The 26,833-nt window shown below is 38.8% G+C and overlaps 1 protein-coding gene across 6 annotated transcripts in view; it reads right to left on the bottom strand.

The window, feature by feature from the left end:
- Nucleotides 1-26,780, bottom strand: part of Tpst (tyrosylprotein sulfotransferase) — a 72,976-nt gene extending 46,196 nt beyond the window's left edge. For 2 of the 6 annotated variants that reach the window (XM_067357243.1, XM_067357245.1), the window contains exons 1-3: nt 26,456-26,780; nt 23,326-23,447; nt 5,764-5,861 (exon numbers count right to left, since the gene is read on the bottom strand). The gene's annotated coding sequence lies outside the window, so the exon portion shown is untranslated. Of the gene's footprint in view, nt 1-5,763; nt 5,862-19,033; nt 19,057-19,100; nt 19,123-23,325; nt 23,448-26,455 lie in introns of those variants that run through there. The other 4 variants (XM_012368783.2, XM_012368787.2, XM_067357242.1 and 1 more) reach the window with 3 other exon arrangements.
- Between the last annotated feature and the right edge of the window lie 53 nt (nt 26,781-26,833).

The raw sequence follows: 26,833 nt of genomic DNA, 5'->3' as shown, positions 1-26,833 counted from the left end.
TCCTCCTTTCTCTCGTTCCTTCTCATTCATCCCGCCTTCTTTTTTCAATGCCAGCCGCCGTGATAAATTAGCCGGTGTTCTGTTAGCGCACTCGTCCACCATTCATTCGTTATTTACAAGTCGAAATAAGCCCTCCTTTTTATTACGCCACGCTCCACCTCGACCATCTATCTCATCGATCACGCCGCGTTACTCGTGCATCCATCTTGTTCCCGCTTGTTCCCAACTTGTCTCCAAACTTGTACTCTCACGGCATCATGTTCTCTCAGTATCTACAATCAGCCACCCAATCCCAGTCTTACGAACTTTAGCAATGTTCGCATATCTCGAGGCCCGAACTTGAACGCGGAAAAACTGAATCTTCATGGTTAGACACGGATTGTTTGATCGCAGGAAAATCCCCCGGACGCTCTAATAGCGATTCTCTTCCCTGATTATTATACACGGCCACGTCTGCATTCATCTTTAATTCCGACCATCCATTCAGACCGATTCAATCCGTTTTCTTCCCTAAAAGACGAAACTTTTTTAAACTTCGTGACACTGTTCGATCTCGTGATCTTTTTCATCATCGTTGTTCCTCGCATTTTGAAACAAAAATTAAGATTAAAAGAATAATTCAAATTATTCAGATATTGTGTAAAATAATAATCAAACAATTAAAAAAAAAAGAATATATATTTGATCAAATTGCAAGGAATATCTGTCCAACATTTTGAAACAATATTACAGTAGCATACGTAGATGTTTCTCCTCGCTGAAATCCGGGAGAAAGAGAGAGAGAAAAAGCAGTCGAATTGAAAAGTAAAGGGAATCATATGCTTGCTATATGGGACAAGACTGCGGGCGAAGATGGAAGGCGCGCGTCACAGAATGGATGCGCCTCTCTCATCGATCAGGGACAGGCCGCTCTATCCAGGAAACGAGTGAAATGGAGTACACGCGATAGTGCATAAAATACGAATATCATCCGCGTGTGCGACGACCCGCTCCCGCTTCCGTCGAATGTTCGGCCGCGTGCGCGCGCGAGGGGGGTATCAATCTATCAATATATTATCGGTATATCGACATACTGGGCCCGTTGCTTTGAAATATCGACACGCTCATCTCGCTTTGTTACGTCGCGCGCCGTTATTGGCTGCGTTAGCGTCGCATGTTCGCGTACACGTCGCCCGCCTCGGGAGTAGCGGGCTGCGTTAAACATAATTTAACGTCGATTTTCTTGATGGATTAGAAAGCATGTCGCGTCTTAGCGAAACAGCGAGGTGAAGCACTCCCTGGCGATATTTTAAATCAATTTCGAAGGAAAATTAAGTGTTTGATCTTTACAGAAACGCCGTGTGCAGATTGTACGAGCAAATTAATGATTGCAGATATTATGTTTTATTTATTGAAACGCATAATTTTTACGTCCGATTAAACAACGCTATGATGAGGTGCTCCAACGCGCTCATCTGAATTACTAATGGATTTCGATATATCCGTGTATTAAAATAATTAAAATAATTAAATTACCGTCGCAGAACGTTATCCGCGCGTTTCCCGGGTATCGGCGAAAATAGAATTAATTCGTGACGTGAAATACGTTATTAATAATAACCATTAATATGAATAAGTAAGTACAAATCCGCGGGAATATTTCATTGAAATACATATCACGAGCCTGTTTCCGTTGAAAAAAATTGTAGATTTACCCTCCTGCTAATCCTTCGAAGTACACATTACATTAAATATGCGGAGAGATATCGTCTTTTATTTCGAAAAATATGGATTAAAAGCCATTTAAAAAAGTAAGCTCCTGAAACATTGCTTCAAAATTATAACTTGCCCCAGTAAAATAAATATTTATGTAATTTTATAATATATATTTATAGTGGCGCGTGATTTCTGTAAGGAACATCCTAGAAAAACATGTGTGTAATATAATAAAGTATAACGTAACGTTTTAAATAAGACATCTTCAGGATGTTCTAAAAAGTCCCAAATAAGACGTCCACGACATCGTTCTAAACAGGACATCTTTAAGACGTCCTAAAAACGTCCTAAAGGACATCACGTAATAAAATATATGTTTGCACGTGCATATTTTTGCGGGAGGTCGCCAATGTAGGCCACGCGTCACTCTTATCGTTCCTATATTGTAGATATTCGGTTCGCGGTTTCACCTGTCGACTTTTTGCGATTTGCACGAGTGAATTGCACAGAAGCAATATAAGCAGATACGCCACGGAAATGTTATTACGTCCGACACTTTATTCGCTTATGGTTGCTATAGCACAAACGGGCGTGGAGGCATTCCACCGAATTCCGCGAGTGCCACGCGCGCTCGCGCGCAATGTAATTTACAACTACGTAAGAGTAACGTATTTCGCACGCGTGTGTACCGTTCCGTACGTCGAGATAATTACAATGCGGCACGTGCGCGCGAACGTGGCGTCCTAGCACTTTGATAAGAAGTGTTCCGCGGATCGCAATTTAGACACGACGTGCCGTACAATCGAAACGTGCACGGTCCAAAAAGGACCCGCACGCCATTCTGTAAATTAGATTTCGTTTCGCTCTGTTCTCTCTCTGATTAATTCCCCTAAACAAGTCATTATTAAACCTTTAAATACACTCAATTGTTCTCGAAGCTAATGTAACATTATTTATACGCCAATTGCGTCTTCTACAAACAATAATTGTCTGCTTTTTCAAACTAAATTTAAGAAAAACATAAATAGCCACGGAGAAGAAAGAATTATTATTCGACGATATTAAATTAATAGATGCACATTGCTCGAAATAATCGAATATAATATCTTAGATTTTGAATATTTCTTATTAATTTATCATTTTAATTTAATTCAAATTTCATCCATTCTCTCCAATTTAATAAACGCGCTTGTTCAAGCATATTGCAGTTTTATTAAACAGAGATATTTGTAGTCTACTTAAAAAAATTGTTTAAAAATTTAACAATTGTTTGGAAAAGCATGTTAGAATGTTGCGAAATTTGCGAATAATTCTTGAGTTAAAAACTCGGTCTTATCGCGTGTCTGCGACGAATTTAATAGCAACATGCCGTGTTTTCAGTGTCTATTTGTCCGGTACGCGCCATTCGGTGCACACGTGTGCACCCAGTGGTCTCTTTCTCATCGCGTATAAGTATCCGCACTACACGTGCGCGCCCAACAAGTTTTGCTCAAAGGAGACATAACTGTATGTATTCTATGTATCCGTACACGTCACGGCAATCTCGTTACGCGGCTAAAACGTCCCTACCTCTCAGCGACATTCGAAAGCGGCTGGGCCAAAAGCAATTTCGCTTATACCCACCTCCCGTCGTCGTTGAAGGCGCTGTTCTTTTTACCCTTCCCGCTTCCCCTTTTTCCATTCGAATCCCCCGCGCTTCCGGGAAGACCGTTCTTGTGCGCCAAAATAGCGCCGCTACTCGCAAAAGGCCAATGCACGGCGAGTCGGGACGATAAGAAAATTCAATTGCATCGCTCGGCGTCAAAAGGGCCAAGATTATAAAAAAAAATGGCCGTTTTTCCCTTTCTTGCCAAACATCCCCATCTATTGGGTCTGCGACGTATAGAATATCATATTCCGCGAAAGTATCAGTTTTACGGAATGCTTTTGTAAAATATTTTATGATGATCAAAATAGCACTGCGCGAAACGTAGCAATGTAATTCGTTTGTAGAAAAAGTATTTTAGTTGGCGCAAATACTTGCAACTTTTCAAAGTGTAATCATTTTTTAGAAATTTGCGAAACATTATTCCACGATCTTCAAATCTTTTTTTTGCGCTTCGGAGTATGTGAGATTAGCTGCGACATAAAAACTCCAAACTTCGCACATCCTGCGCTTGTTATGGCTAAATGTAATCACCCTGTACACTAATATATATGCAAATTCCATAAGCTAAACATGCGCTCATAATTTGTAATTTTATCAGTTAAAGCAAAGTTTGACGCGCTAATAATTGAATAATTTCGTAATTCCTTTCTAACGAAGACAAATTGTTTCTTGCAGACATCTCCGTGCAATCTTCTTGCTCTTATAATCGACGTACATCGAATAAGATTAAGAAGCGATTTTGCGCGATAACGAGCAATTTAACGTTAATGTACTCTTAATGATCTTGTAATCTATAATACGATCGTGCCTTAACATCAGTCGGGTGTGACGTATTCGAGCGTGGTAGACATCTAAAACCCTTCTTCGTCGTTGACCGAGATCCGTTGAAAAATCGATTCGCAAATACGATGAGTTTTATATAATTAATCTCAGACTGAGTAAAAAATTTTGCAATAATTCTTAATCATAATTAAGAAAAAAATGATATTTTTAGTTCTTTAAATTTTTATCTGAAACTTCAGATTTTCTACTATCAAATTAATGTGTCATTTATTAAGATACGCGGCCACCATTTTGAAGTATGAAATTTTGATGTTGTTAATTTTACAAGCATATAAATTGCAAGTACATTTTCGTAAGAAAATGTAAACTTTATGATGTTGGAGAAGCATTAAGAAACATTTCGCCGGCAAATCGAGATTAATGTAAACGACGATCTGTCAGAATCATTACGGGCGTTTCCTTAAGTGCTTAATTATAACTGGTGCCAGTATAACTGGTGCTTACGACTTTTCACGTACGCTGATAGGATTATCTAAAGTACGCATTTATATTCGCGTAGGCAGGTAATTAACGCGATAATAACGTCGAAACGTTAGCGCACTTAATTCGCTTGTTAAACCGAGCGGAATCGAGCTTTATGCATTTTGCAGCCGATAAAAATGTCATTACACCAGATTGAATTAAAAAAAAAAAAAAATATATATATATATATATATCAGTTGGAATAACGAAATTAGCAGTAATTTTCGAGTTTAAATAATTATAAAGTATTAAATAAGTGTCGATGCGACAGTAAATTCTATCTGAATGCATCAGTAATCTGCTATTACTTATATCAAATATATTAAAGATAAGTAAAAAATAGAATAAATAATAAAATATACTATAATAAAAACAAATTATATTCTATCGTATGCAAGAAAATGCCTTAGCATTGTATTAATTATGTAACTTCAATCGACTTTGTCACATTTGTCTCAATATTGTCTCATTACTGTTCGTCGAGGCGTTAACTCGATTAATAAAAGAGTTGTTCCTTTTTCCAGTGTAACCTCGCAATGCGAACTATGGACAGTATTTTAATCACGGGTGACGGAACCGATTTCTAATACCTCGGTTCGACGCAGGACAATAGCCGTCATGCAGAACAATTTCGCGGGTTTTGTTTGCATGACGGAACATGCGCGAGGGTTTTCCGCTGTAACCGGCTGACTCCATTTTCAAGCGGAACGTTTCGTAATTTTTCGCCGACGATGAGAAAGAAAAAAGCGTAGTTAGGGAAAGAAGAGAGAGCGCGGAGGGGAAAAAAAAGAAAGGGAGAAACCGTAACGAGCGTGAATTCGTGTATATGGGCGTTCTCTTTCGCGACATTCTTTCTCGTCGCAGCAAAAGGGTGCGGTAACGTTCTGGCGATGTCATTTTTTTCCGGCAAACCGGTGTTCCCGCGCGCCGTGCTTTACGTGAAATATTTTCAAATGAAAAGAGTGCAATTAAAATGGCACGTACGCGCGATACTTGATACTATACGTACACGCGACATCGCCCGCGGCACTTGACACAACTCGAAATTATCACAGTCGCAGTTGTCGAGAGATGGAGAGTATAAAATTTCATAGTTGTAATTGTAAAACACTCACCCTCGAGCTCCCCCGCCGGTTGTACAGGGCTTCCACGGGGCCGTTTAATCTTCGAAGTACGCTCCACCGCGGATGATCGACGACGCTTCAGTAGTCACCTGCGACAGAACAACATGATATATTAATAGCTGGCTCTACGAATTTTTATTTTCATTTTTCGTTCATCTTAATTGCGCGACACACACGCGCGCCCGCATACACAGATCCTCGTCGGAGCGATGTTTTCGCGAAAAATCGCTGCGTGTGTTTCTCCGTATTTATATTTTATATTTTAATATTGATTTCGATCTCGCGCTAATATTTACTTATTTGCCTATAATATTTATGCGTTAACGAATATTTGTTTGCTTCTCATTCCGTATTGCTATTTCACATTTTATTTTAAAGAAGATAAACCAAAAATTGCGACGCGACTGGGAGAGCGAAAATTTCCTCTGAAATGGAATACAGTTTTCGCATGAAAAACATCTAAAGAATGATTTCCGATGTTTTTAATTAAGATCGCCGATGACGGAGCAGTTTGTGTATCTTATATTATACGTTAACGAATATTTATTTACTTCTCATTCCGCATACTTTACATTTTATTTAAAGAAGATAAACTGAAAATTGCGACGCGGCTCTTCCACAGTCGTGTCGCAAAAATTTTCTTTGAAACGCGGAATACAGTTGAAACGTGTATAAAGAATAATTTCAGACGCGTTTAATTAAGATCGCCGGTGTCGAAGCAGTTTTGCATATCTCGCCGAATGACCGGCGGCGCCGTCCTAATCGTTGGGAGTCTCGCCCGCGGATCGGTCGGACATTTTGACAACAAGTAAACTAATCGGCGAATTAGTGATACGAGTCCGCTACTGCGAAGGACACGAGATAGGATGACAGGACCCGAGTTATGCGACGTGCCGTACGACAGTAATGGCGCTCGCAGCTGACGACGTTAATAGAAGGATTTCGGGGGCGGGCCTTCTCTCGCCGTCCGTCGGACTAATTAACCTCGTTATATCGCCGGTCCGACCGACAGGACACTAACGCCTGTTCCCGATGTAACGATCGTCGCACCTCCGTACGGACTAACCCGACGCGAGACATCCACCCGCCGACAGAGAGAGAGTTTAATTAATCTAATGACGGTCTCTCCGCGCAGTATCCTTGAGTGACCGATGTAACCCGACGTGGTATAGATACTTGAGAATATATCGCTTGTTTCTCGATATAGCATTCGCGTTGGCGCCGACTCGATTTAATTTCTCGTTAAAATCGTTAAAATCAAAATTATTTCAACGTAACGTTGAAAATGATAAAATCATGACGGACGCCTTCGTTCGGTATTTTCGTTGGGAAAATCCTTAAAATTAAGTCTTGACACGAAATCGCAGAATTGCGCTATTAATATAACTGTGGAGCGACTTCATCGAGTCTTGAATAAATATCGAGAAATCGAGACGCGGATTGGATTTCGCTAAAAATCAGACCGGATGAGATCGGAGGTCGCGGGTCACGATGGTAATTTTAGTTTCCAACTATCGCGCAGTTGTTATCAAGCAAGTTCCATTATCGGACGTCACACGATCGACGGTTTCGATCGAAATACAAAACCCCGATGCGCTGTTACAAATCGAATTTAGTCCTCCGCATAGCGTGCGTTACAAAAATTCACAAAGAGCCCACGGTTTTATTTCCGTCGCGCGATACGGGCGCTCATATTTCGATATCCGACCTATCGTTTTTATCAGAATGATCAAGTATCTAACGATAAAGCATTTCAATCGCGAGTATTAATATACATACGAGCTGATTCGTTGCTGCAGGCGCAACGTCGCACAAAAGGCTGATTCCGCATGCAAAAATAAATCGAAAATGACGAATAAATTTTTTTCGCAGAGCGCTTATTTTCGCGAAAAACTCATATCGAATATATATGTACCGACGAAGCAACGAAATCGACGTATTTCAAAGTAACAGAGTTCCGCTGGCGCGTTGCCCCGACGGGAGACATTAACCGGAAGCGGGTCCGCCTCGATCAGACGCCTCGTCATACTGTTCATTACTCATCGATCCAGCGGGTGAAATTGAATTTAACGGGAGGAAGCGAGAGAGAAAAAGAAGGAGGCACCGGGGGGGAAGGAGAAAAAAGTGAGGGGTGGACGAAAGGTGGGCGAAACGTTTCGAATCGTGTGCCAGGAGCAAAAGGCGGAGAAGGCGGACCGATCGTAACGATGGCTGAGCAGAAGAGCGAATCTCAAGGGCCGCCGTTAGCCAGCCAGCCGAGATGAGACGAGGAGCGAGAAACGAGTCGCGGAATTTACCGCATTAGCAGCGAGAGCGAGAGAGAACTTCTAATACTATCGACACCGGGATTCCAATTAGCCACTTTAGCCATTTCCCGACTAGCGCGGAATCGAACTCCGCCGCTCTCTCGTCGCTCCGCTCACGATTCCCCCGTGTTGATTTCAAGTGTTGTCGATACTCGGTTACGTTTATCATGGATATTAAACGCTTATTAATTCGATATCTCCAATAATGTTTCATTAACGTCTCGCGAAGCCGTCGTTATCTCCATTATCTATGTGTTCGCCATTCTAACAGAATATTCTATTATCACGGAAAGGCTGACATTTATTTTATATCTATTAAGCTAGCACCTCCCCGTCGCACAAAATTGAAATGATATAGAATATAAAATTTAACGCATAAAAGCATTGAAAATTGTAATATTTTTATTTCTTATGTTATTTAATACCAGCTTCGCGCAAAGCATCCTTTTTTTTGTACTTCTGCGCAGTTTGATGTGTGAAAAAAATGAACAAACTGTCAATTTTGTAAAATTCCCTCTTCAAGAATATTGCTCTCGAAACGGAAGAAATCGAAACTGAAAGCCAGCAAGACAAAACAATTTAGATAATTGTATTGGATCGGAAATTCCTTATAGAGGAGGGTTAGAAAAGCGAGCTAGATCAATCGTCGTTGCGCCGAACGGTATTGACTTGTTCGCTCGGTGAGGATGGAATTCCAGAGGACGGAATTCTCTCGACGGTGCGATTTCTCGCGTGGGGTCGTGCACGATCGTTAAGCGAGCACGTTCTTGTAAAATAATAACGACAGAATCGGGCTCCGTTACACGCGCGCGTTCACGATTCCTTTCTACGTTCGTCCTCGCGAGTTTTTCCTTCTCGTCCGGCGACTTCTTTTCCCGACGATATATTTCGCTTTTACGTTTCCCGCGCAATAATGAGGTGTTGTTGCATTTCGTCTCGCGTTTCTCTCGCTCCACTTTCTACTTTCTCGACAATGCTTCTTCTTCTTCTTCTTCTTCTTCTTTTCTGTGTTCATCTTCGACTTTCGTAACTTCGCCTTTCGCAGAACACTCCCCACTGTCTTGTGTCTCGCGTCTCTGTGAAACGAACTCTGTTGTTGGCGAAAAAAAAGATCCATCTTCAGCGCGCAAGAAACCGGAGACGCGAAGTAATTTTTCACCGGGGGATACTACGGGATGCCATATAGCATCAACGAAACGGAAATGGAACATTACGTGTATTACGATAATACGGACGTATTTGCGCGTGTAGCCTACGGCTACAGTTAATCTATCGTACCTGAAATATATCTTCTCGTGCGGGACGTTTCAAAATTTATATTTCACCTACATGTTTTGAAGCATCATGTGATTTGTACCAGAATATATAGATTTTTTTGCGGCCTCGCAGTATTTTTTCGCAGTCTCTATAAATAACGTCTATTCATTTCTAGACCCAGTAGTAACCAATTTTCAAAGTAAAAAATTCGCATTTTTTCACGAACCGGCCGGCGGATACAGTTTACAAAAGCCGATTTTATTGGCAAACTTTAATTCTCTTTTAACGAGATGCGATACACGATATACGTTGCATATCGCGTGTCATTCGATTACGCGGGGCGTCCCGTAGTTTTGGGGACACGGGTGAATGAAATTGCGGATCGTGTGCGATTGTACGGACGTAAACTGTGCTGTTGACGGATGAATTTACTGCGGGCGGGAGGAAGGGAAGAAGCAAGAGAGAGAGAGAGAGAGAGAGAGAGAGAGAGAGAGAGAGAGAGAGAGAGAGAGAGAGGGAGAGAGGGAGAGAGAGAAAAGAGGGTCGAACGCACATTGTGACGCGTTACACGCCGCGTCGCCGCCGCCGTTCATCGTTTCATGCAGGGTCGTTAACCATCGTTAGCGGTCCCATCCGTTCCCTTGTCGACGAAGCCGGCACGCGGCGTGCCGCAAAAACCGCGAAACGCGCGCGACAAAACTGTCCGGGACCGAAAACCGCAGCCTTACCGGCGGCCACGGCGGTCGGGTGTGTTTCGCAACGCTCGTAATAGTAATTGCGCTTAACGCGCGCGCAGGCACCCGAGAGAGCGCGGCGACTCGCGCACCTGCATTCACAAGCGGAAAGTCTCCTCTGTGCGAGGCTAACGAAGCTAACGAAGCTAACGAAGCTAATTCTAAAGAAGTTTATCAACGCGATGCTTCTTAAAATAATTGTAACTTCCTGTAATCGTTATTTTTATCTCCCTACTTCTACGCTGCGCGTTTTTTAATTACTTTTTACCCTCCTCAATTGCGAAGCGCGCGCTACATTTTCCGCGACGTTTTTGAATCCGCGGATTAACGCGACACTCGTTCGGAAGGCTGTTTCGACTAAGTGCCTCGGAATAATATGAACTTGGGACGACACGGCTGCGGGTGTCGTCTCATTTGCGGCCGAGGAGGCTCGCAATCATTGCGCCGCAAATTGCCCCGCAAATGTCGCGGGACATCTCCGTAATCTCGCCGGGACACGGTCGTGTATTTGCGTCTGCCGCGCCACGGGGGACCGTAAAGTACGGGGAGTGCGAGTACACTCACAAGGGCAGAGATTTATGAAAATACGACGGGAGAGAGAAATCTCTACGGGAGAGAGAGAATTTCTCCCGACCGCTGCGGTTTACTCGTTGATAGTTGGCCCTCTGTGCGAGCAGTCACGCTGTTAAATGATAATGACGGAAGACTTTGATGAATTCGGCTTAGCGTAAGTTTTGAGAGAGACCACCCAATGGTTGCGACAATCTGATTTCCGACATTAGACATTTCGGCAACAAAGTGTCTCAACATGTTCTCTCGAGTAAATTCTGCTTAAAATAAGTGTGGGAATCGAACAAGATTTCAGAATTTTTCTTACACGCGTTACAAATAATATCTCTAAGAAGTATTATTCTCTGCAGCGTAGTTCTGATATTTATTCTAGCGATATATTTTTATAAAATCCTTTCTGTTATTGCAGTAAATTTTAAAACTCCCTGTGGAACATATCGACTTGCAAATAAGCAAATATCAAGTGCTTCGTTCTCTCGCTTTAAACGTATGCATGCAGCATAATATTGTTTGAAGAATTTTGCGCAAATCCCGAAAATGTAGTTTGCTAATTGTAATCATGCATTGCTCGAGTGTTTGGAGAACTATGCGGCGGATTGCCCCAAAGCGCTATGCAGAATTTACCTCAACATAGCACCGCAAAGGGTTAATATCGCGAGCGGTTCATTATACTCCTGTGCTCGAAAATCAGATTGGCAAGGACGGGTCAGCGGAGAGAGTGCTGAGAATATTCCTTCGTCCTTTGTCTAATATTTGCTGGGATACCGCGCGGATATCCGCGGCCGCCGGGTCCCGGAAACGATCTGGCAGCGATCCAACACCCAACTCCGCACACGTAGAAGACCTTCTTTAGGATGTGGTTGGACTGTCGTCGTCATTACCGTTTCAAATCGTCACCGACGACGACGTCGACGACGACGAGGTCGGATATCCGAAAATTCGCCGTCTGCGTGATCCATGCTCGGACTACCAGACAATTTCTTTGGATCCGTGAAATTTGCCGCGACACGCCACCCGATCACGAAGTTTCTGAAGGTTCTCGGTATTCCAGAAACCCGCTCGGAACCGATGCTTCGTGACTATTGGATCGCTGCATACGAAATGTCGGATTCCGAAAGTTTCAGTTTTATGGAGCGCCCTTATAAAGCAAACGTCCTTTAATAATCAAGTATTACGTCGAAGCGTCACGGTTCTTTCGCCAAAGTGCGCCTCGGTTTTTACGATTTATCGAATTACAGTAAAAATTCGTGGAACGCAGAAACTTGGAAAATTTAATAACGTTACTTTATGATTTTCAAGATAAATACAAAACCATCATGTTCTTGATTTTTAAACTTTTCATCTCCAAACTTTCCAAATAACATTATAAAAGATAATAGATATTGAGATCCAATAAATCAAGATTACCGATCAAAAATATCGCAATTACAAAACAGCAACATTTTTGAACAATTATTATGTTTAAAATTTCATTAAAAAATTGCAAAATTGTACATTTCGATAAAATTTCGATAAAAAATTTCATTGCTTCAATAAAAATTTCAATATTGTTGAAAAATTGGCAGAAGCGCAGTTACGAAAGTTTTTATTGACCCTGTCGAAATATTTTACATCGCATACAGTGAGGCATCAAAAATAGAACAGTAGATATGGATTATTCAATACACGGAACACGTTTCTGGTCTTGCAATCGAACCACAATAAGAGACCGGTCTCGCGTGGTCGAGCGCGAGGTAAGCGAACCACGCTGGATGGATGTCGGAATCGCGCAGGTTAACGATCGGGCATTACATCACACACATTGGCTCTCGAGTTTAAGGTCAAAGACTTTATTTACTCCTCTCTCGGTCGGTCGGTCGGTCGGCATAATGAGCGCTGCACGGAGTGTGCCAAGAGCGGCGGCCACACCTAACACAGCGCGATCACGAGAGCATTATCTAAAACGAGATTTCTCGATCCCCGCGCACGTTGTAATCGGATCTTTCTCTTACCCCCTCCTTCACTACGAGATAGACGATCATCCTCCGCGCACCAAATGGAATCCAATTATCTCACTTTTTGCCCATCGGATCACGGTCGTGGCTTCGCGCGGGACGCGGCCGATGGTGCCAATTTTCGCGCCGCAAAAACATTTCGCTCCGCGCCGGCAAACATTTCCGCGGAGTCGCGGCGACTGCGAGCGAGATAAATCTTCAACTTTTGTGAGACGCTAATCTGAACTGCTAATTGAATGCTAAATGCAATTAGGAAGTTGCGTTTTTCGATGTACCCCATTTTACTGGACTCATTACAGCATTCGCAACATCGCGGCCGATAAATTTGCCGCTCCCTTTTCCGAAGACGTTCAACGTAATTTCCTCTTAAATATTAGCAGTCGCGCAAAGTGTAACTTTCTCATAATTTCCTATTAACAAACTATTTCAAAAGACAAGGATATTCCCGCTATATCTTTTCTCCACTGCCGAGAATTGAGATTAAATATTTTTTTTAAACGTTTAGAAACTCGGATCAAAACTTCCTGCGATGTTCGCGTAATTTTACACGCGCGCGTCTTCCTCATTTTAGATTAATTAGCCGCGGTGTTTCGGATCTTCGATAATATTTCTCGCTCATCGCCTCGGCACATCTTGAAATCTCACCTTTCGCGGCTGAGATTGAAAGCATCGTGTCTCGAACGGCTGCTTTCCGGATTATCTCGCGCGCATACTAATCCTCAAATGGTACGATGTATGGAGCCATTATTCTACTCCCGTATAAGGCTGGGCCACGAGTAAATATATCTTAAAACAAAGGAGCTTCGCAAACACATGCGACGTATACACGAAGCACGGAGTTTCTCACGCAGGTTTCAGCATGACGTGCGCAATCGCGAAAATCTGTACCAACGACCATACACAGGTCACCCGGGAAGTTTCGATGAAATTTTAATCAGGTCAGATGAATTTGCACGCGAAATATTTCGCTGTCAGCGATATAGGTTTTTTTTTAGTTTATCACACTTTTTATTTTAGCCTGCTTTTATGCTAGATTACTTTTATATTTAATACACGGTTTGTATATATTTTTGGATAGAACATCATATAGACTTATGATTGGAGTTATTTTTTTAAAAACTCAGAGAAAAAAATTAAATTCCGTGTTATTATGATAACGTAACGAAAATTGTAATAAATGTAAGTAATATTTTCTAATTTATTTGCTCTTAAGCTAATCATAATTCTGACAATGTTAATTTAAATTCACTGCATTTTTTCGCAAAATTCAAGATTATCGCCTACGTTTGTATATAAAATTCAAAAAATATTCAATTATCACACATTTAAACACATTTTATGTGTTTATATTAAACTAGAGTCCCAAAATCACATTAAATTGCATTAAATAAAAATAGAGTGTACAAATATCGAAATATTTCAAAACATCCAAGATACTCTCCATACTTTTTGCAGTGATTATATCAATAGCTAAACGACTGAATACATATTTTCACCGTGCTCGCGCACGCACATGCTGAAAATAAAATATTTTCGCGTCGCGACGTCGAGAAATTCAAAAATTTTTCGTAACGCTGTCAAGACAAAATTCGCGAGACGTGCGCTAATTCGGACATTTATTTATTCTCCCCGCGTGCTTGCACGGAAACAAGGAGAATAAATCAGTTTTTCGCCCGACAACGCGTAGGTCGTAAAGTGGCGTTGACTATGCAGACCGGAGCGTCGCGCAGGCCTGAAAATGCGGCAACTTTATTTCTTTATCTACCTTCCTTTATCATCTGATAAATAATGTTTTATTCGTAAATAATGTTTTTTATTCTAATATCGCGCGCTCATTGTTTTCGTTTAATAACTATGTTAAGACGAGTCGCCTTCCTCGGTGCTCATTGATGTTTTCATTTCATTACCGCAATAGCAGCGAACGAACGCGTACTTCTTCAGTCTTATCTGTAATCCGACACTCCGCGCTGCGAGACCGAGAAACGAAGCTAGCCTACCCCCCAACCGCTGCCGTATCTCGCGTTTGCATAACATTAACGTTTAAGAGACTTCCTTCGGTGAAAATACGAGCATATCGCGCTTGTAGTGCGCAAGAAAATTCCGCGCCTCATATTGCATGCTGATAACATTACGTTAACCCTATGCATACCGTTTCCTACGATAGCATGACAAGAATGCCGAAGATCCGCGATGCTCGGAAAACCAGTCTGGCAATAACAATGTCGGGCGAAATGTACTCGCGAATAGCGAATATTTTATATACAATTTTACATTTATAGGCGTAAATATTTTCATATGAAATTGATGAATCAATATCTCCTATGTTTTAACATATTAAACACACATTTGAAACTGTTATTTGTTGTAAGCAATGTTAATATTTTTTCGTGATGTAAAATTGGCAGAAAATAAACAAAATTAATTTTTTTTTTTTTTAAATTTAGCGTCGATATTTTTTTAATAAAAATTTAGCGTTATTTTTCTTTTGCAAATTTATCATCGATATTCGATAGCAAAAAATGTAGCGTTATTAATTTTTAATTACAGTAAAATCAATATTTCCGATTTCAACTTTCAATTAGCTGCCAAGAGAACGTAGCACTTCGATCATAGATCTGACGACATAGCTATGTAAAACTGAGTTTACGCAAGTTTTCACACATCATTGCTTTCATCAGATTGCCTTTTTCCTTAAGATATTGTAAATACAATCGTTTTCCTGTATCGAAAAGATTTTAACGTAAAAAAAATTATCGATTATACAAAATTCTCACAATTTATTATTTTGCTAAAAGCTAGCTCTTCGAGAAAGAAAAACAACTTATTACAAGCTGTAAACTACTAACACAAATTTACTCCAGTAAGTAAATCCAAAGTAAAAATAAAATATAAGCGCGCAAGCAAAAAAAGTGGCAAAGAAAACAAATTATGAAAGAAAACTGTCATGACAAAATATTTTTAAGTTTTCAGTACGAATATTTCGACGACTGCTAACAAAAATACGTGATCTAAAGATAAAACACTCGTATTCTAATAAAAATATTAGCTCTCCACTTGTTTCATGTAAAAGAATAAGCAATAATTCTCGAGTGGTTTCTTTCCAAGGAAGTAAAACGCGAAAAAACACATTCAGACATTTTATAGAACGATTTTTCATTGACTGGAAGAATTCCGTTATGTAAAATATTATAATATCATCATTATCATGCATAAACGGCAATGTATGAATAGCATTTCTTAGATGACCATGAACACTTTTAAGCGGAAATTAGCGGAGTGGAAAGTCAAAACAGGTTTCGATAGACAATTCGCGGCACGCGCGTCTTGTATACGTAATCGAATTAAGTAACACGAACGTAGTTACGTAGTTATTGCATTTCGTGTCTGCCTCGAATATATCCCTAATGCACCTTTCAAGCGACGTGTATCTGTCTGAGTAGATTAACAATCGTAATCGCGTAACTCGAACATTAGCCTTGCAAGTGAGATAAGAGGTGAAATACGTGCAACACTATCGGTTTCAATATTTCTACATCGTCGCAATTAGTAAATTCTATAAACTTAAAATTTACACAAAAATTCTTTGTGTTTATTTTAAATAAACACAGTTTCAAAATACAATCGTTTAAAACCAAAACTTAAAAAATATGATTTATTCGATGAAAACAATGCAGTAAACAAAACGCAATGTGTATGTGTGTATGTTACAATAGGAAAAAGGTTACAATTTTTATATAAACAAATTGTATTTTTTTAATTTTTAAAAATTCTTTAAAAATAAACATGAAAATCTGCTAAATGTTATAAAATAAAAAAATAAAAGATTTACAAATTTCTTAGCAAAACTTTAACGAGAGGCTATTTTTCTCATAACTTTTCATATACAACATAAAATGTCTCGAGCTAATGAACACAAATTAAAATAAAATCCATGTCAATTAAATCTTAAGAAAATATAAAATTGTATTTTTACTTCTGAAATTAAATTCGAAAATAGACTTTTATTTTTTAACGTTTTTAACTCAAAAACTATCAACAACCTAGCATTTTTAATTAATATGCGTTTATTTAATATGTCTAATAACATAATATATATATATATATATTTCTTCAAAGAAAGGATGTTTGAAAGTTTCATGATCGTGCAGCTTTAAAATAAATAAAGAAAATAAATGTGCATGAATTTAGTTGTACGCGAAATAACGTGGGAGGTGTTAAAAGAAAGAACTTTACGGCTTACGTTCTTTCACCTCTCTAGTACAGGATTATGACGTAGGCGGAAAATTTTCCGTAAAACTTGACGAGTTCAAAAATAAATACATACGTCACGGTTCTTCGCGATGAATATTTCATGGCGCCTTCCGCACGATGAGCGGTACATTTTACGACCTATTTACAATAGAGATGCGGCCATATATTGCGACCGACTGGCTGATGATTCATTAACGAGCTTAACGACCGTCGGCATGTGCCGAAGAATTCCAGCACAAAACAGAATCCTCTACTATCATGTTATATCGAATTGTTTTGCGTTTTCATAATATAATGTCACGTTTTTCGTATAAATTTTGATTGTTTCGAAAAACACTTTCGGTAGTAAATTAGTTAAATTCGCTAAAGTGAATAAAGACAGATTTCGATGGATTTAATTAATTCATCGATATTAATTAAATTCCCCGTTATAAATTTATAATGCAATTTGTAACTCGCCATTTATAACGGTAATCTATGTACATAGGATAGTATATGAGCTGTTAAAAAATACAATAATTTTTCTTTAATAAAAGTGTCGAGAAAACTTGATTATCTGTCGGAAGACAGATCTATTTTCACACTTTGTTTTATCTGGATGAGCACAAAAATAAAAAGTTTTAATGCGTTATTTAATTTTCTTTCATTTTTTTTAACTTCCTTCTTTTAACAATACAGATTGATTGATTTCCTAAAATGTGTAGCCAAATATTATCGACGTTTTCCATTATTCATATTAGTATAAATATATACAGAATGTCTTGTTTTAATTTTATTACATAATTATCTCTGAATCTAGTGGTTGTATGAAAATTATTTCAAATATTTCAAAGAATTTACTTTCGAATTTACTTATTCGAAAAGAGATATTTCTATCAGTGTGTGAGATTTAAGTTATCATTAAATCATCTTTTCCTATTCGTTAATCAAATAATTTTTGTTTAAATCATTCGGTCAATAATTTTTGAGATGTTTAACGAAAACTTATCAATATTTAATTCACAATATCTCAATAACATTTCTATGACAATAGTCATCGCAAGTTAAATTTAAGTATTGAAAAATTAATCAAATTGTTCTTTAAAATCGCAAAAATTGTTGGTCAAATAAAAAATGTTTCACATAAAAGTAATTTAATTAATTAGAGTTTAATTAACGAGTATAAAACGATAAAACATACAAGATTTCTATTAAAAAGAAGAAAAGTAGTCTTTAACTTTCACAAGCGATTTTATCTAGAATAACGTAATGCTGACTAGAAAATGTCTCACTGCAAACAGAATACAAATTTCACTTGAAATATTTTTAATGTAATAATTTTAACACAACTGCCGGGTTGAAAAATAATCAAATCATGGTAAGATTAAAATGATACATCCTATATATGAACAATATGTGCATGCGAAGCTGACGTAACATTTCGTGAAAGTTCTTGAACTATTGAGTTGAGAGGTGTCACGAAATGTAATACGCTCCACACATACACACACACACACCCTGACTAGTTTAATATTACAAGACACATTACCAGCATATCTGCTGATAATTACAGCATTGTTCCAGAATTTGTCAGAATTCAGAAAAAATAAACATATAAAGAGTATTAAAATTCTACCGCATTATTTTCTTACATTGTACGGAAAGTATATAAGGTAAAAAACGGCGGAAACCCTGGTAGAAAAATCATGGTGTTAGGCTGGCGCTAACTTACTTGCCTCACTGCCTGATAAGGAGCTAGTATGGCATGCAGACTAGCGCCAGATACAAAATCATCACATTCTTCCAGTCTAATACCTGACTTAATCGTCTAGTCAGACGTTAGCTAGCTCTAGTTTAGTGCTATCTAGTCGTGGTGTGACGCACGCTAGTTCTGATGTTGTACTATCTAGCCATGATGTGGCGATAGCTAGTTCTCACGCAGTTCTTATTTTACTATACTAGAAGTAGTCTGGAGTAAACTAGCTCCAGGCTACTTCTAGTCAGACATTATTAACATAGTATATTTCTAGCGCCTGATTCGCGTCACGTCAAAACTAAATTTATTATATTAAATGGGGATACAACATGACAGTCAAGATGGGAGCTAGCTAGACATCAGGATCTAGCACTTTCTACCAGGGAAGAACCAATTTTAATATCTAGCACTTACTGTGTGCAGCAGCAATCGAGCTGTACCGCAGCACCAAGCACGTCGAGAGAATCGGTCGTCTACTAACCTCGACAGCCGGTCACCGCAGCATGCACTCTCGATCCTTAGTCCCTAGTCCTTATCCGTGTTCCTTTACATTTCACACACACACACACGCGCACGACCGAGATGAGATGCCGATCACAGGAACATAACCGCGCGATCCAATACTCCGTTCTCACTGTTTTACACTTCCGAACGCGAACTTCTGAAATGCGGTGAACGTCAGTACTTCGCGACGATTTTCTGCACGTGTAATCGAGGTTTCCGCGGCAATTCTTATCGCGATTGCTTCCGCGATACAGTCACTCGCGCTGTATACACGTCTATTACGATAAAATAAAGCGCAATATGGAATAATGCGAATCGACGCGCGCAAATTGTGTTCCAGGATGTTTTTCACGCAACAAAATTCTGTGCTATTGAAAATTTGTACTACCGTTCTCGAATACCGCGTACTCGTATCGGACTATGCATTGGAGATTGAGATTACGACTTGGAGATTAGAATTCAACCGATCAAATAACCTCAATCTTTGTCCCGGCCCACTTTGTCCCGACAGCAGTGAATTCCAATCTCCAATTCGCAATCTTCAATTTCCAATGCATAGTATGATACGGAATTTAAACATATATACTCACGAATATCAGTCCGATTAACGTTGCGACGTAAATCCGTCGAAATGCGAAAGAAAAATAGACGACGATCGACACTTCGCGCGAATAAAATCTATCATGTCTGCCAACTTCGCGGGGAAATAAATGATGACCAGCGAAAACGACCAATCACGTTCGAGAATATTTTACGTGGTTCTAAAAATGTTCTTCAATCAAATTCAAACACTCTCGTCCGCGCGAAAAATAAAATATAAAATCGCGTTTGAAAATAAAAGATTGTAAAGAATTTATGCTGGAATCGCGATTATAATGTTTAATTCTATCGAAAACCGAGAATACATGCTGTCAAAATCAGTATATTTATCTTTTGTTAATTTCATAAAATTTTATGCACAATGATTTTGTGCTTAACGACAAATGTTATAAAATTTTGCAATAATAAATGTATTTTAAGTAGTACGTCGCGGAAATTAACTAACTATTTAGAATTGTGACTTTATTTAATTAAGAAGAATCCAATTATATATAATTGTAATATTATATAATTATAATATAATATTATAATTATAATTATAATATCCAATTATAATTAATATTTTCAATTTGTAAAAAGATAAAACTCTGTAGCTCTTAAAATTGAATAAAAAGTAATAAAGAAATTCTCGCAAAATAAATTGAGACACAATGCGAATCAAGATGCAGTGTAAATTTCTCAATTTGTCTTGATCTATTTTTCTCACTTTAAGGATTCTTATCTATCTATGAGAAATTATAGAACAATTAAAAATAAAACTAAGACTAAGTTTCAACAGTTTGAGTTTAATATGCCATGAAATGATATATTGATTTCATATGATAATATTTGCCACGAGAACCGTGAATTTTCGAAGAATTATGAATCTCTTCGCAAAATAAAATTAAAATTTATGAGAAGATGAGGAGAGAAATGATACGGTGCGCCTGTCGTCAAGATAAATTGTCCGCATTTCGAATATCGATTTTGTACAACATATTTATCAAGACGCTTTGTCTTACTTAACTGTTGTACGCCCCGAAATTGCGGCCCTCTTTTCAAATCACCCCGTATACCTGCCAACCTAGCAACCGGGCGCGAGAGGTCATTTACCCCGTAAATTACGAGATACCGAGATTGCGCCGCGTGATTTACGTCATGTGCGTAAGGCAGGCAGCGCGAGTTTAACTATCGGAAACAGAACTACCGTGAATGATCGTCGGCGAATACGCGATGGGCACAGAATCTGGAGTTACAAAGCTGGCGGCTGCGTGTTCGCGATCCCTCTGCCGCGAAACCGCGTTTCGCATCACTACATTTTAACGGCCAACCCAATCGATCTTTCATCGAGAGATTATTCGTGCGGAAATCGGGCTCGCATATCAAACGACGACCGGACTAGTCGATGCGCATTCCGATTTTGCTTTCATTCAAGTTTAGCTTTCAAAGCGACTCGCGAATCTTTTCAGAACCTACTCGACATTTTTCAATTTAATTTACAAAAGCTCTTAATTTAACAATCTGCTATTCAATTTTGCGTACTTCGAACTCGTTTGATATCGCGTTCAGATTTTCGCCTCTTTCCAAGTCCGGATTTATCGATAACAAGTGTGTAATCGTCCGTCATCCTGTTCGGCTAATGAACGCTTCCTACGCTTCCGAGATAATCGAAACAGTCATTATTCAACACGGTGCAAATAAGATCCGAATCGAGTATCGTTAATGCAATACGGAATATCACTATCGGCGCAATGACGTAACGCTGATGTTCGATATATCCGAGCAAAGACGTCGTCCGCAACAAGTTGCTCAACAAACTCGGTTCCCCGAGGTGTTCTCGAGAAACCGAGCCACTCCGCGCCAGGGTGCCGTGCATACGTATCAAATGCGGCAATACCGTGTCCTACCGATACACAAAGCGACGGCGGTGGTGCACCACGTCGACGCGGTGTAACGTCGGCCTTGATTTATGGATGGGTAACGCCGCACCGTCGTGTTCTGACTGTCGGAAACAAGGACACTGTAGATTTTCGCGTATACGCGTTAACGATTCAAAATAGCCAGCGACACCCGGCGAAATATCCCCGTCGCCGTTACTCGAAATCCGGATATCAGGCATTCGCAATGGTTATTCGAACATTGAAGGATAATACATTCGTTACTATCAAGTTTTCAGATCAACAGAGTTAATTACGGAATAAATGTGCATATTTTTCGATAATAAATTTTGTTAATATTATTTTAAAAAATTACAAATTATCGGATATGTTATATTAGATTGATGTAAAAGGTTTGTATTCAAGTAAAATTAAAGAATTGCAGGATTGTAAATAAATTATTATAAACTAAAATATTGAATTAATAATCGAATAAACTAAAATAATCACCATTGATGTCTATACATTTTTTCATCTGGAAACAAGATTTTATATATTTGATTTAAAAAACTCCAAATTTATTTTAATAAAAATTGATAACTTTATTTAAAATAGAAGCAACAAAAATTTTACATCAGTCTAACATATTCCGTGAGATAAACAAGATTGCCTTCTATTTTTGGCATCAACAATTGTCTCAGAGAGAGAGAGAATAATGCACATTTTACCCACACACAAGTTAATTTTCAGATTAGTCGAGCTCCGACAGGAGAAAATTGCTAAAGACATAAATAGATTTCGTTTTAACATTACGTTTTACATATTATACGACCGATTAAGTGGGTCGGTTAGCCAGCCGTGTTCTAAATATATCCAGCCAGATATACTGTCGTCATTATCGTCGTAGATTTAACGAGATTTCGATTATGGAGCTCCCCATAGTAACAATACTGTTTCGGTTATCATATCACGCGTGTATAGGACTGAGCTATCGACCTCATAAATTCGAACGAGTAAAGAGACTTTTTAAGTGGCTACATATGGTCGCGATAGTACGTAACGCTGGTGCACGTGGTTTATCTGCGTGCTTATAAAACTGCAGGCGAAACACCGCTCTGCCTCGGGACAATAAAAAGTAATTTCCACACCGCCGCGATAAGCTTCTCGCAGACGCGATACAGAAAAAGCGCGAACTAGTTAATTTTTCCTATAAATAAAGCAAAATAAAACGTAGTTCGACAAAATGTAGCAATATTCACGCCGTGATTCATAAACCAAGAACAATTAAAACTAATTTTATTCTCAAAAGAATATTAAAAAGTTTTTTCTTTTGACGTTACGAGCATTTTTTCTCGAACAAAAAAATTGCCAAAGATTGCAAATGTAAAATCGCTAATCAACGTTTTATATGCAGCGATCGAACGAGCGATATCGTAATGACAGAGTGAATCGCCCAGCGGAAAGATAAAAAAATGCGTCTGTAGCTTATTTCGCGGAAAGAATACTCCGATAAAGAACTGCAAACGTGGCGACTACGGGATTAGCCGCAATCATGGGTTGTTTTTAATGGCGCTCCTTTTTTTTTATGAGACAAGCGTGAGACGAGGATGTAAACGATACATTTCCGGTAAGCTCGCGGAAAATGACCAGGTAGTTTTCCGTTTGGATTATTTCACTTTTCCCTGTCTCGTTGCTCGCCATTGTTTTTGCTCGTCAGTCCGTATAACGTTTATGATATCGACTTACCGTGCCGCAGCGTCGGTGCCGTTAGCGGTATGCTGTATTTATTTTGCGTGCCGTCCAAGCTTCATCATGCCTTTCATGCGGCGTATGATATTGTACCGGTAAACTCGATTAATTCGACACCGCTGGAAATAATTTATATTTTTTTTTTCGACAACTCAAAAATACAAGTGAGCTGTATTTCATAAACGAAATGAGTGTATTTTTAATTAAATTATAATATTAAATTAGTTTTTATTTCATATTTCAGCTGTGCCCACAATGAAATAAATTCATGACACGTTAATTAACCCGTTAATTCAACGAGATTAGTTAATTCATTTTTAACTGTTTTACGCAAATAGAGACGGTTTTTTTTATCAAGAGATTATCCAATTAACTGGTTATTAAATAGCGTAATACTACGCTAAATATCACGATGATATACAGGATAATCCTAAAGTAACCATCTACTTTGCAAAAAACGTTCAGAAATGTAGAAATTTACAAATATTTACGTTCTGTGCAATTTATTGAATGAAATAGAGAATCGCCGAAAGTGAATGTGCGACTAACGTGGTATGACTAACTCAAAGGTTTCTTTTTTGCGGAAGCAACAATTACAGAAACCGTGTACTTTGACACGCTCCAACAATTTCTCAACTTCCGCAGGATGGTATTCTCGGCATTGCAGTCTTTCAACAGAATGGAGTACCATGTCATTATGCCAGACTATCTCAACAATCGTTTTCCCGGTCGGTGAATTGAGCGTGAAAAATCTCGACCTTGGGCAGCCTTGAATTGCCGCATTTTGTTCAAAAAATACACGAATAATCAAGTCGTTAGCGTGTTTTTTTTGCGATTCCTTATTTCGCATAATAGATGATTATTTTAAGGATATCCTGTATTTATAAAAGTGTTCCTAGTAAATAAGGTAATTTTTGTATACTTTATTTCGGTTAAATTTCAGGTTAATTTAAAGTTCAAGGGTAACAAATATGCAAATTATTGGTGACGTATTATTACTGTTAGAACAAAACACAGCGCACAGCTTCTGAAATTAATCAATCATTAACTGGACTAATTGCATCAACGAGTTAGCTAACGGATAAAACGCGACAAATATTTGCTTGCAATACAATCGATTAACACGAAACCGCAGTACGTTGTAATATATCTAATTTACAAACATCTATATACGCGTAAAATGTTTCAAAAATTTCAGTAAAATTATTCGCGTGACATGAATAAAATTTTGCAAAATCGTTTTATTCGAACTGTCATCTGATATTAATTATATTACACGGAATAGCTGAGATTTTTCCTAATTATTAAACATTTTTCATAAAATACCGCAGAATCCCGTTCCGTCATTCTTAATTATAGATTCTTTGATAAATTTGGAGCCTATCTTTTCTCAAGAAAAATTTCTTCGAAGAAAGCGTCATCTCTAGTACAACTTCGCGATATTCAGCATTAACTATCTTGGTAATTAAACATTGAAGTCAAACTTTGGGAAAGTAAAGTCCACTGAATAATAAAGTTTTGTTATATTTAATGACGTTCTCTCGAAAGTTTTGTTCGCATTTACGTCTTCACATTTTCGACCGTTTATATTCCAACTTTTATCGAGTTGCTTTGACGTATTAATTAACGGGAAAAAATCAATTCTAATTCATAAAGAAGTCTTTCATCAAAATAAAGCTACTAAAACTTAGTTTTAATTTCCGCGATTTTTTATCAGCTACAATTTTTGCAATATATTTTTTTGGTTTCTTCCAAAAATGAGCAAAAACAATGTCGTAAATATTTTATGGTAAAATAATCAAAAGTCCAGAATTGCCCCTAAGTAAACTTATATCGTTATTAACTCATAATTTGATGGAAATTGAAGACAACTTTTATTAGTAAAAAGGTCGCGCCGTCAATGTAAGGCTTTTTCACAAATTAAGCTTTAGATGATAAGTAATGAAACATTATTCCTCGTTAAAATGAGTTATATCAGAATTTTAATTTTAATTATTTCTGTAAATAATAAAATTTAAAAAGTGACAATGTAATAATATTCTATAATTTGCCATAAAATTACATTTGCTATAAAATGTAACAGTTAATTATAAAACGTAATACTTTCGTCAGTTTCAAAAAAAAATATTTTGCCACAAAATTCATTTACCTTTTAATATGACATATGTACATATGTCAGTATTTCTAATTAATTACATTAATTATTAGTATTCAAATTTACTTTTAAAGCAAATGTACATGATATTCAGTTGCATGATTCTGAAACCCCTTTGTCGTATGCAAAGCTTTGCGCGACTGTCCGCTATTGATAAATCGTGTTTAACCTGTTACATTTCTAAGATACACGTCAGAATTCAAAATCTGTTCACAGCAGCGTGAACGATATCCAGTCAGAGTGTCGGGAAGAGAAATGTATTCACGAATAACGGATAACGGGTTTGAACTTGTATTCACGAATGTATCAGTGTATGTAAAATGTTCGCTACTACACTCATGTATTACATACGCGTATGTTTTGCTCAGTAAAACCGCATCAAAAAAAGTGCATTTGTCCTTCGCGCAAGGACACGACGCCATCTGACGCTCTCTGTTTCGCGGTTTCCCTCGTACAAAAAAAAAAGTGTGCTTAAGTGAAGTGACATAACGGTTTCTTCACACGCCGGAAAGCTGCGATCTTGTCATCGGATAAAAAGAAATGTACTACATTTGTAATGCTTTTTAAAAATATACGCGACCATTACGCGTAAACCCGTGTTTCTACACACGGCATGGTCATCGATGCATCAGGTGTCAGTCACTCCAAAACGTGAGAGCAGGTCTCCCGTGTATGCGGTCGGCGATGCTTGTCGAATGCCCGCACTATCTTTTTTCGTAAAGACATCAACGCGAAAGCAAATCAAGCGGCGAATCGCAGGCGAGAAGCGTTGTGCAATCGTCATCTCGCAAACGTGGACAAATAGAACAGTTCTATAACGGGAAGTGAATAGCGAAAAGTGCGTCGAAGAAAGTTGATGCCAGTAACTTCGCATCTCGCCTACGTTCAAGTCGCCGAATCGCGCTAACCTTCAACCGACAGCGGCTAGAAGTAGCGGATAAAAATGAGGACAAAATGAAGATAGCTACTCACCCGGTGTACCGTTGGCCGTGGCAATTCCCTCCGTGACCCGTTGCCGACGTCGCCGGCGGCGTCGTCTTCGTTCGTCTCGCGCGCCTTTCACCGTTTCGCAATCGACGAAATGATGCGCGCTTCTCGGAATCTTTGTTCACTACGATGTCGTGTTTTTTGTATTATTCCCGACACACGACGACTGACATTAATGCAGCTGACCGCCGAGAAACGCACAAGCGTACGTGGACACGCATGAGCGCGACTGCGAGGACTCCAAAACACTGTATAGAAAGAACCGAACCGAACGCTTCCATCGGTCAGCTGCTACTGGCAGCCGTGGCGGAGCAAGGTGGGCAACTGCTTTTTGCGCGCCGTCTTGCGTCAGTATTCAGAACT

Source organism: Linepithema humile, chromosome 6 (assembly GCF_040581485.1).
Source record: "Linepithema humile isolate Giens D197 chromosome 6, Lhum_UNIL_v1.0, whole genome shotgun sequence".
Lineage (NCBI taxonomy): Eukaryota > Metazoa > Arthropoda > Insecta > Hymenoptera > Formicidae > Linepithema > Linepithema humile.
The sequence above is the reverse complement of the archived record's forward strand: the minus strand, read 5'-3'. Positions and strand labels throughout refer to the sequence as shown.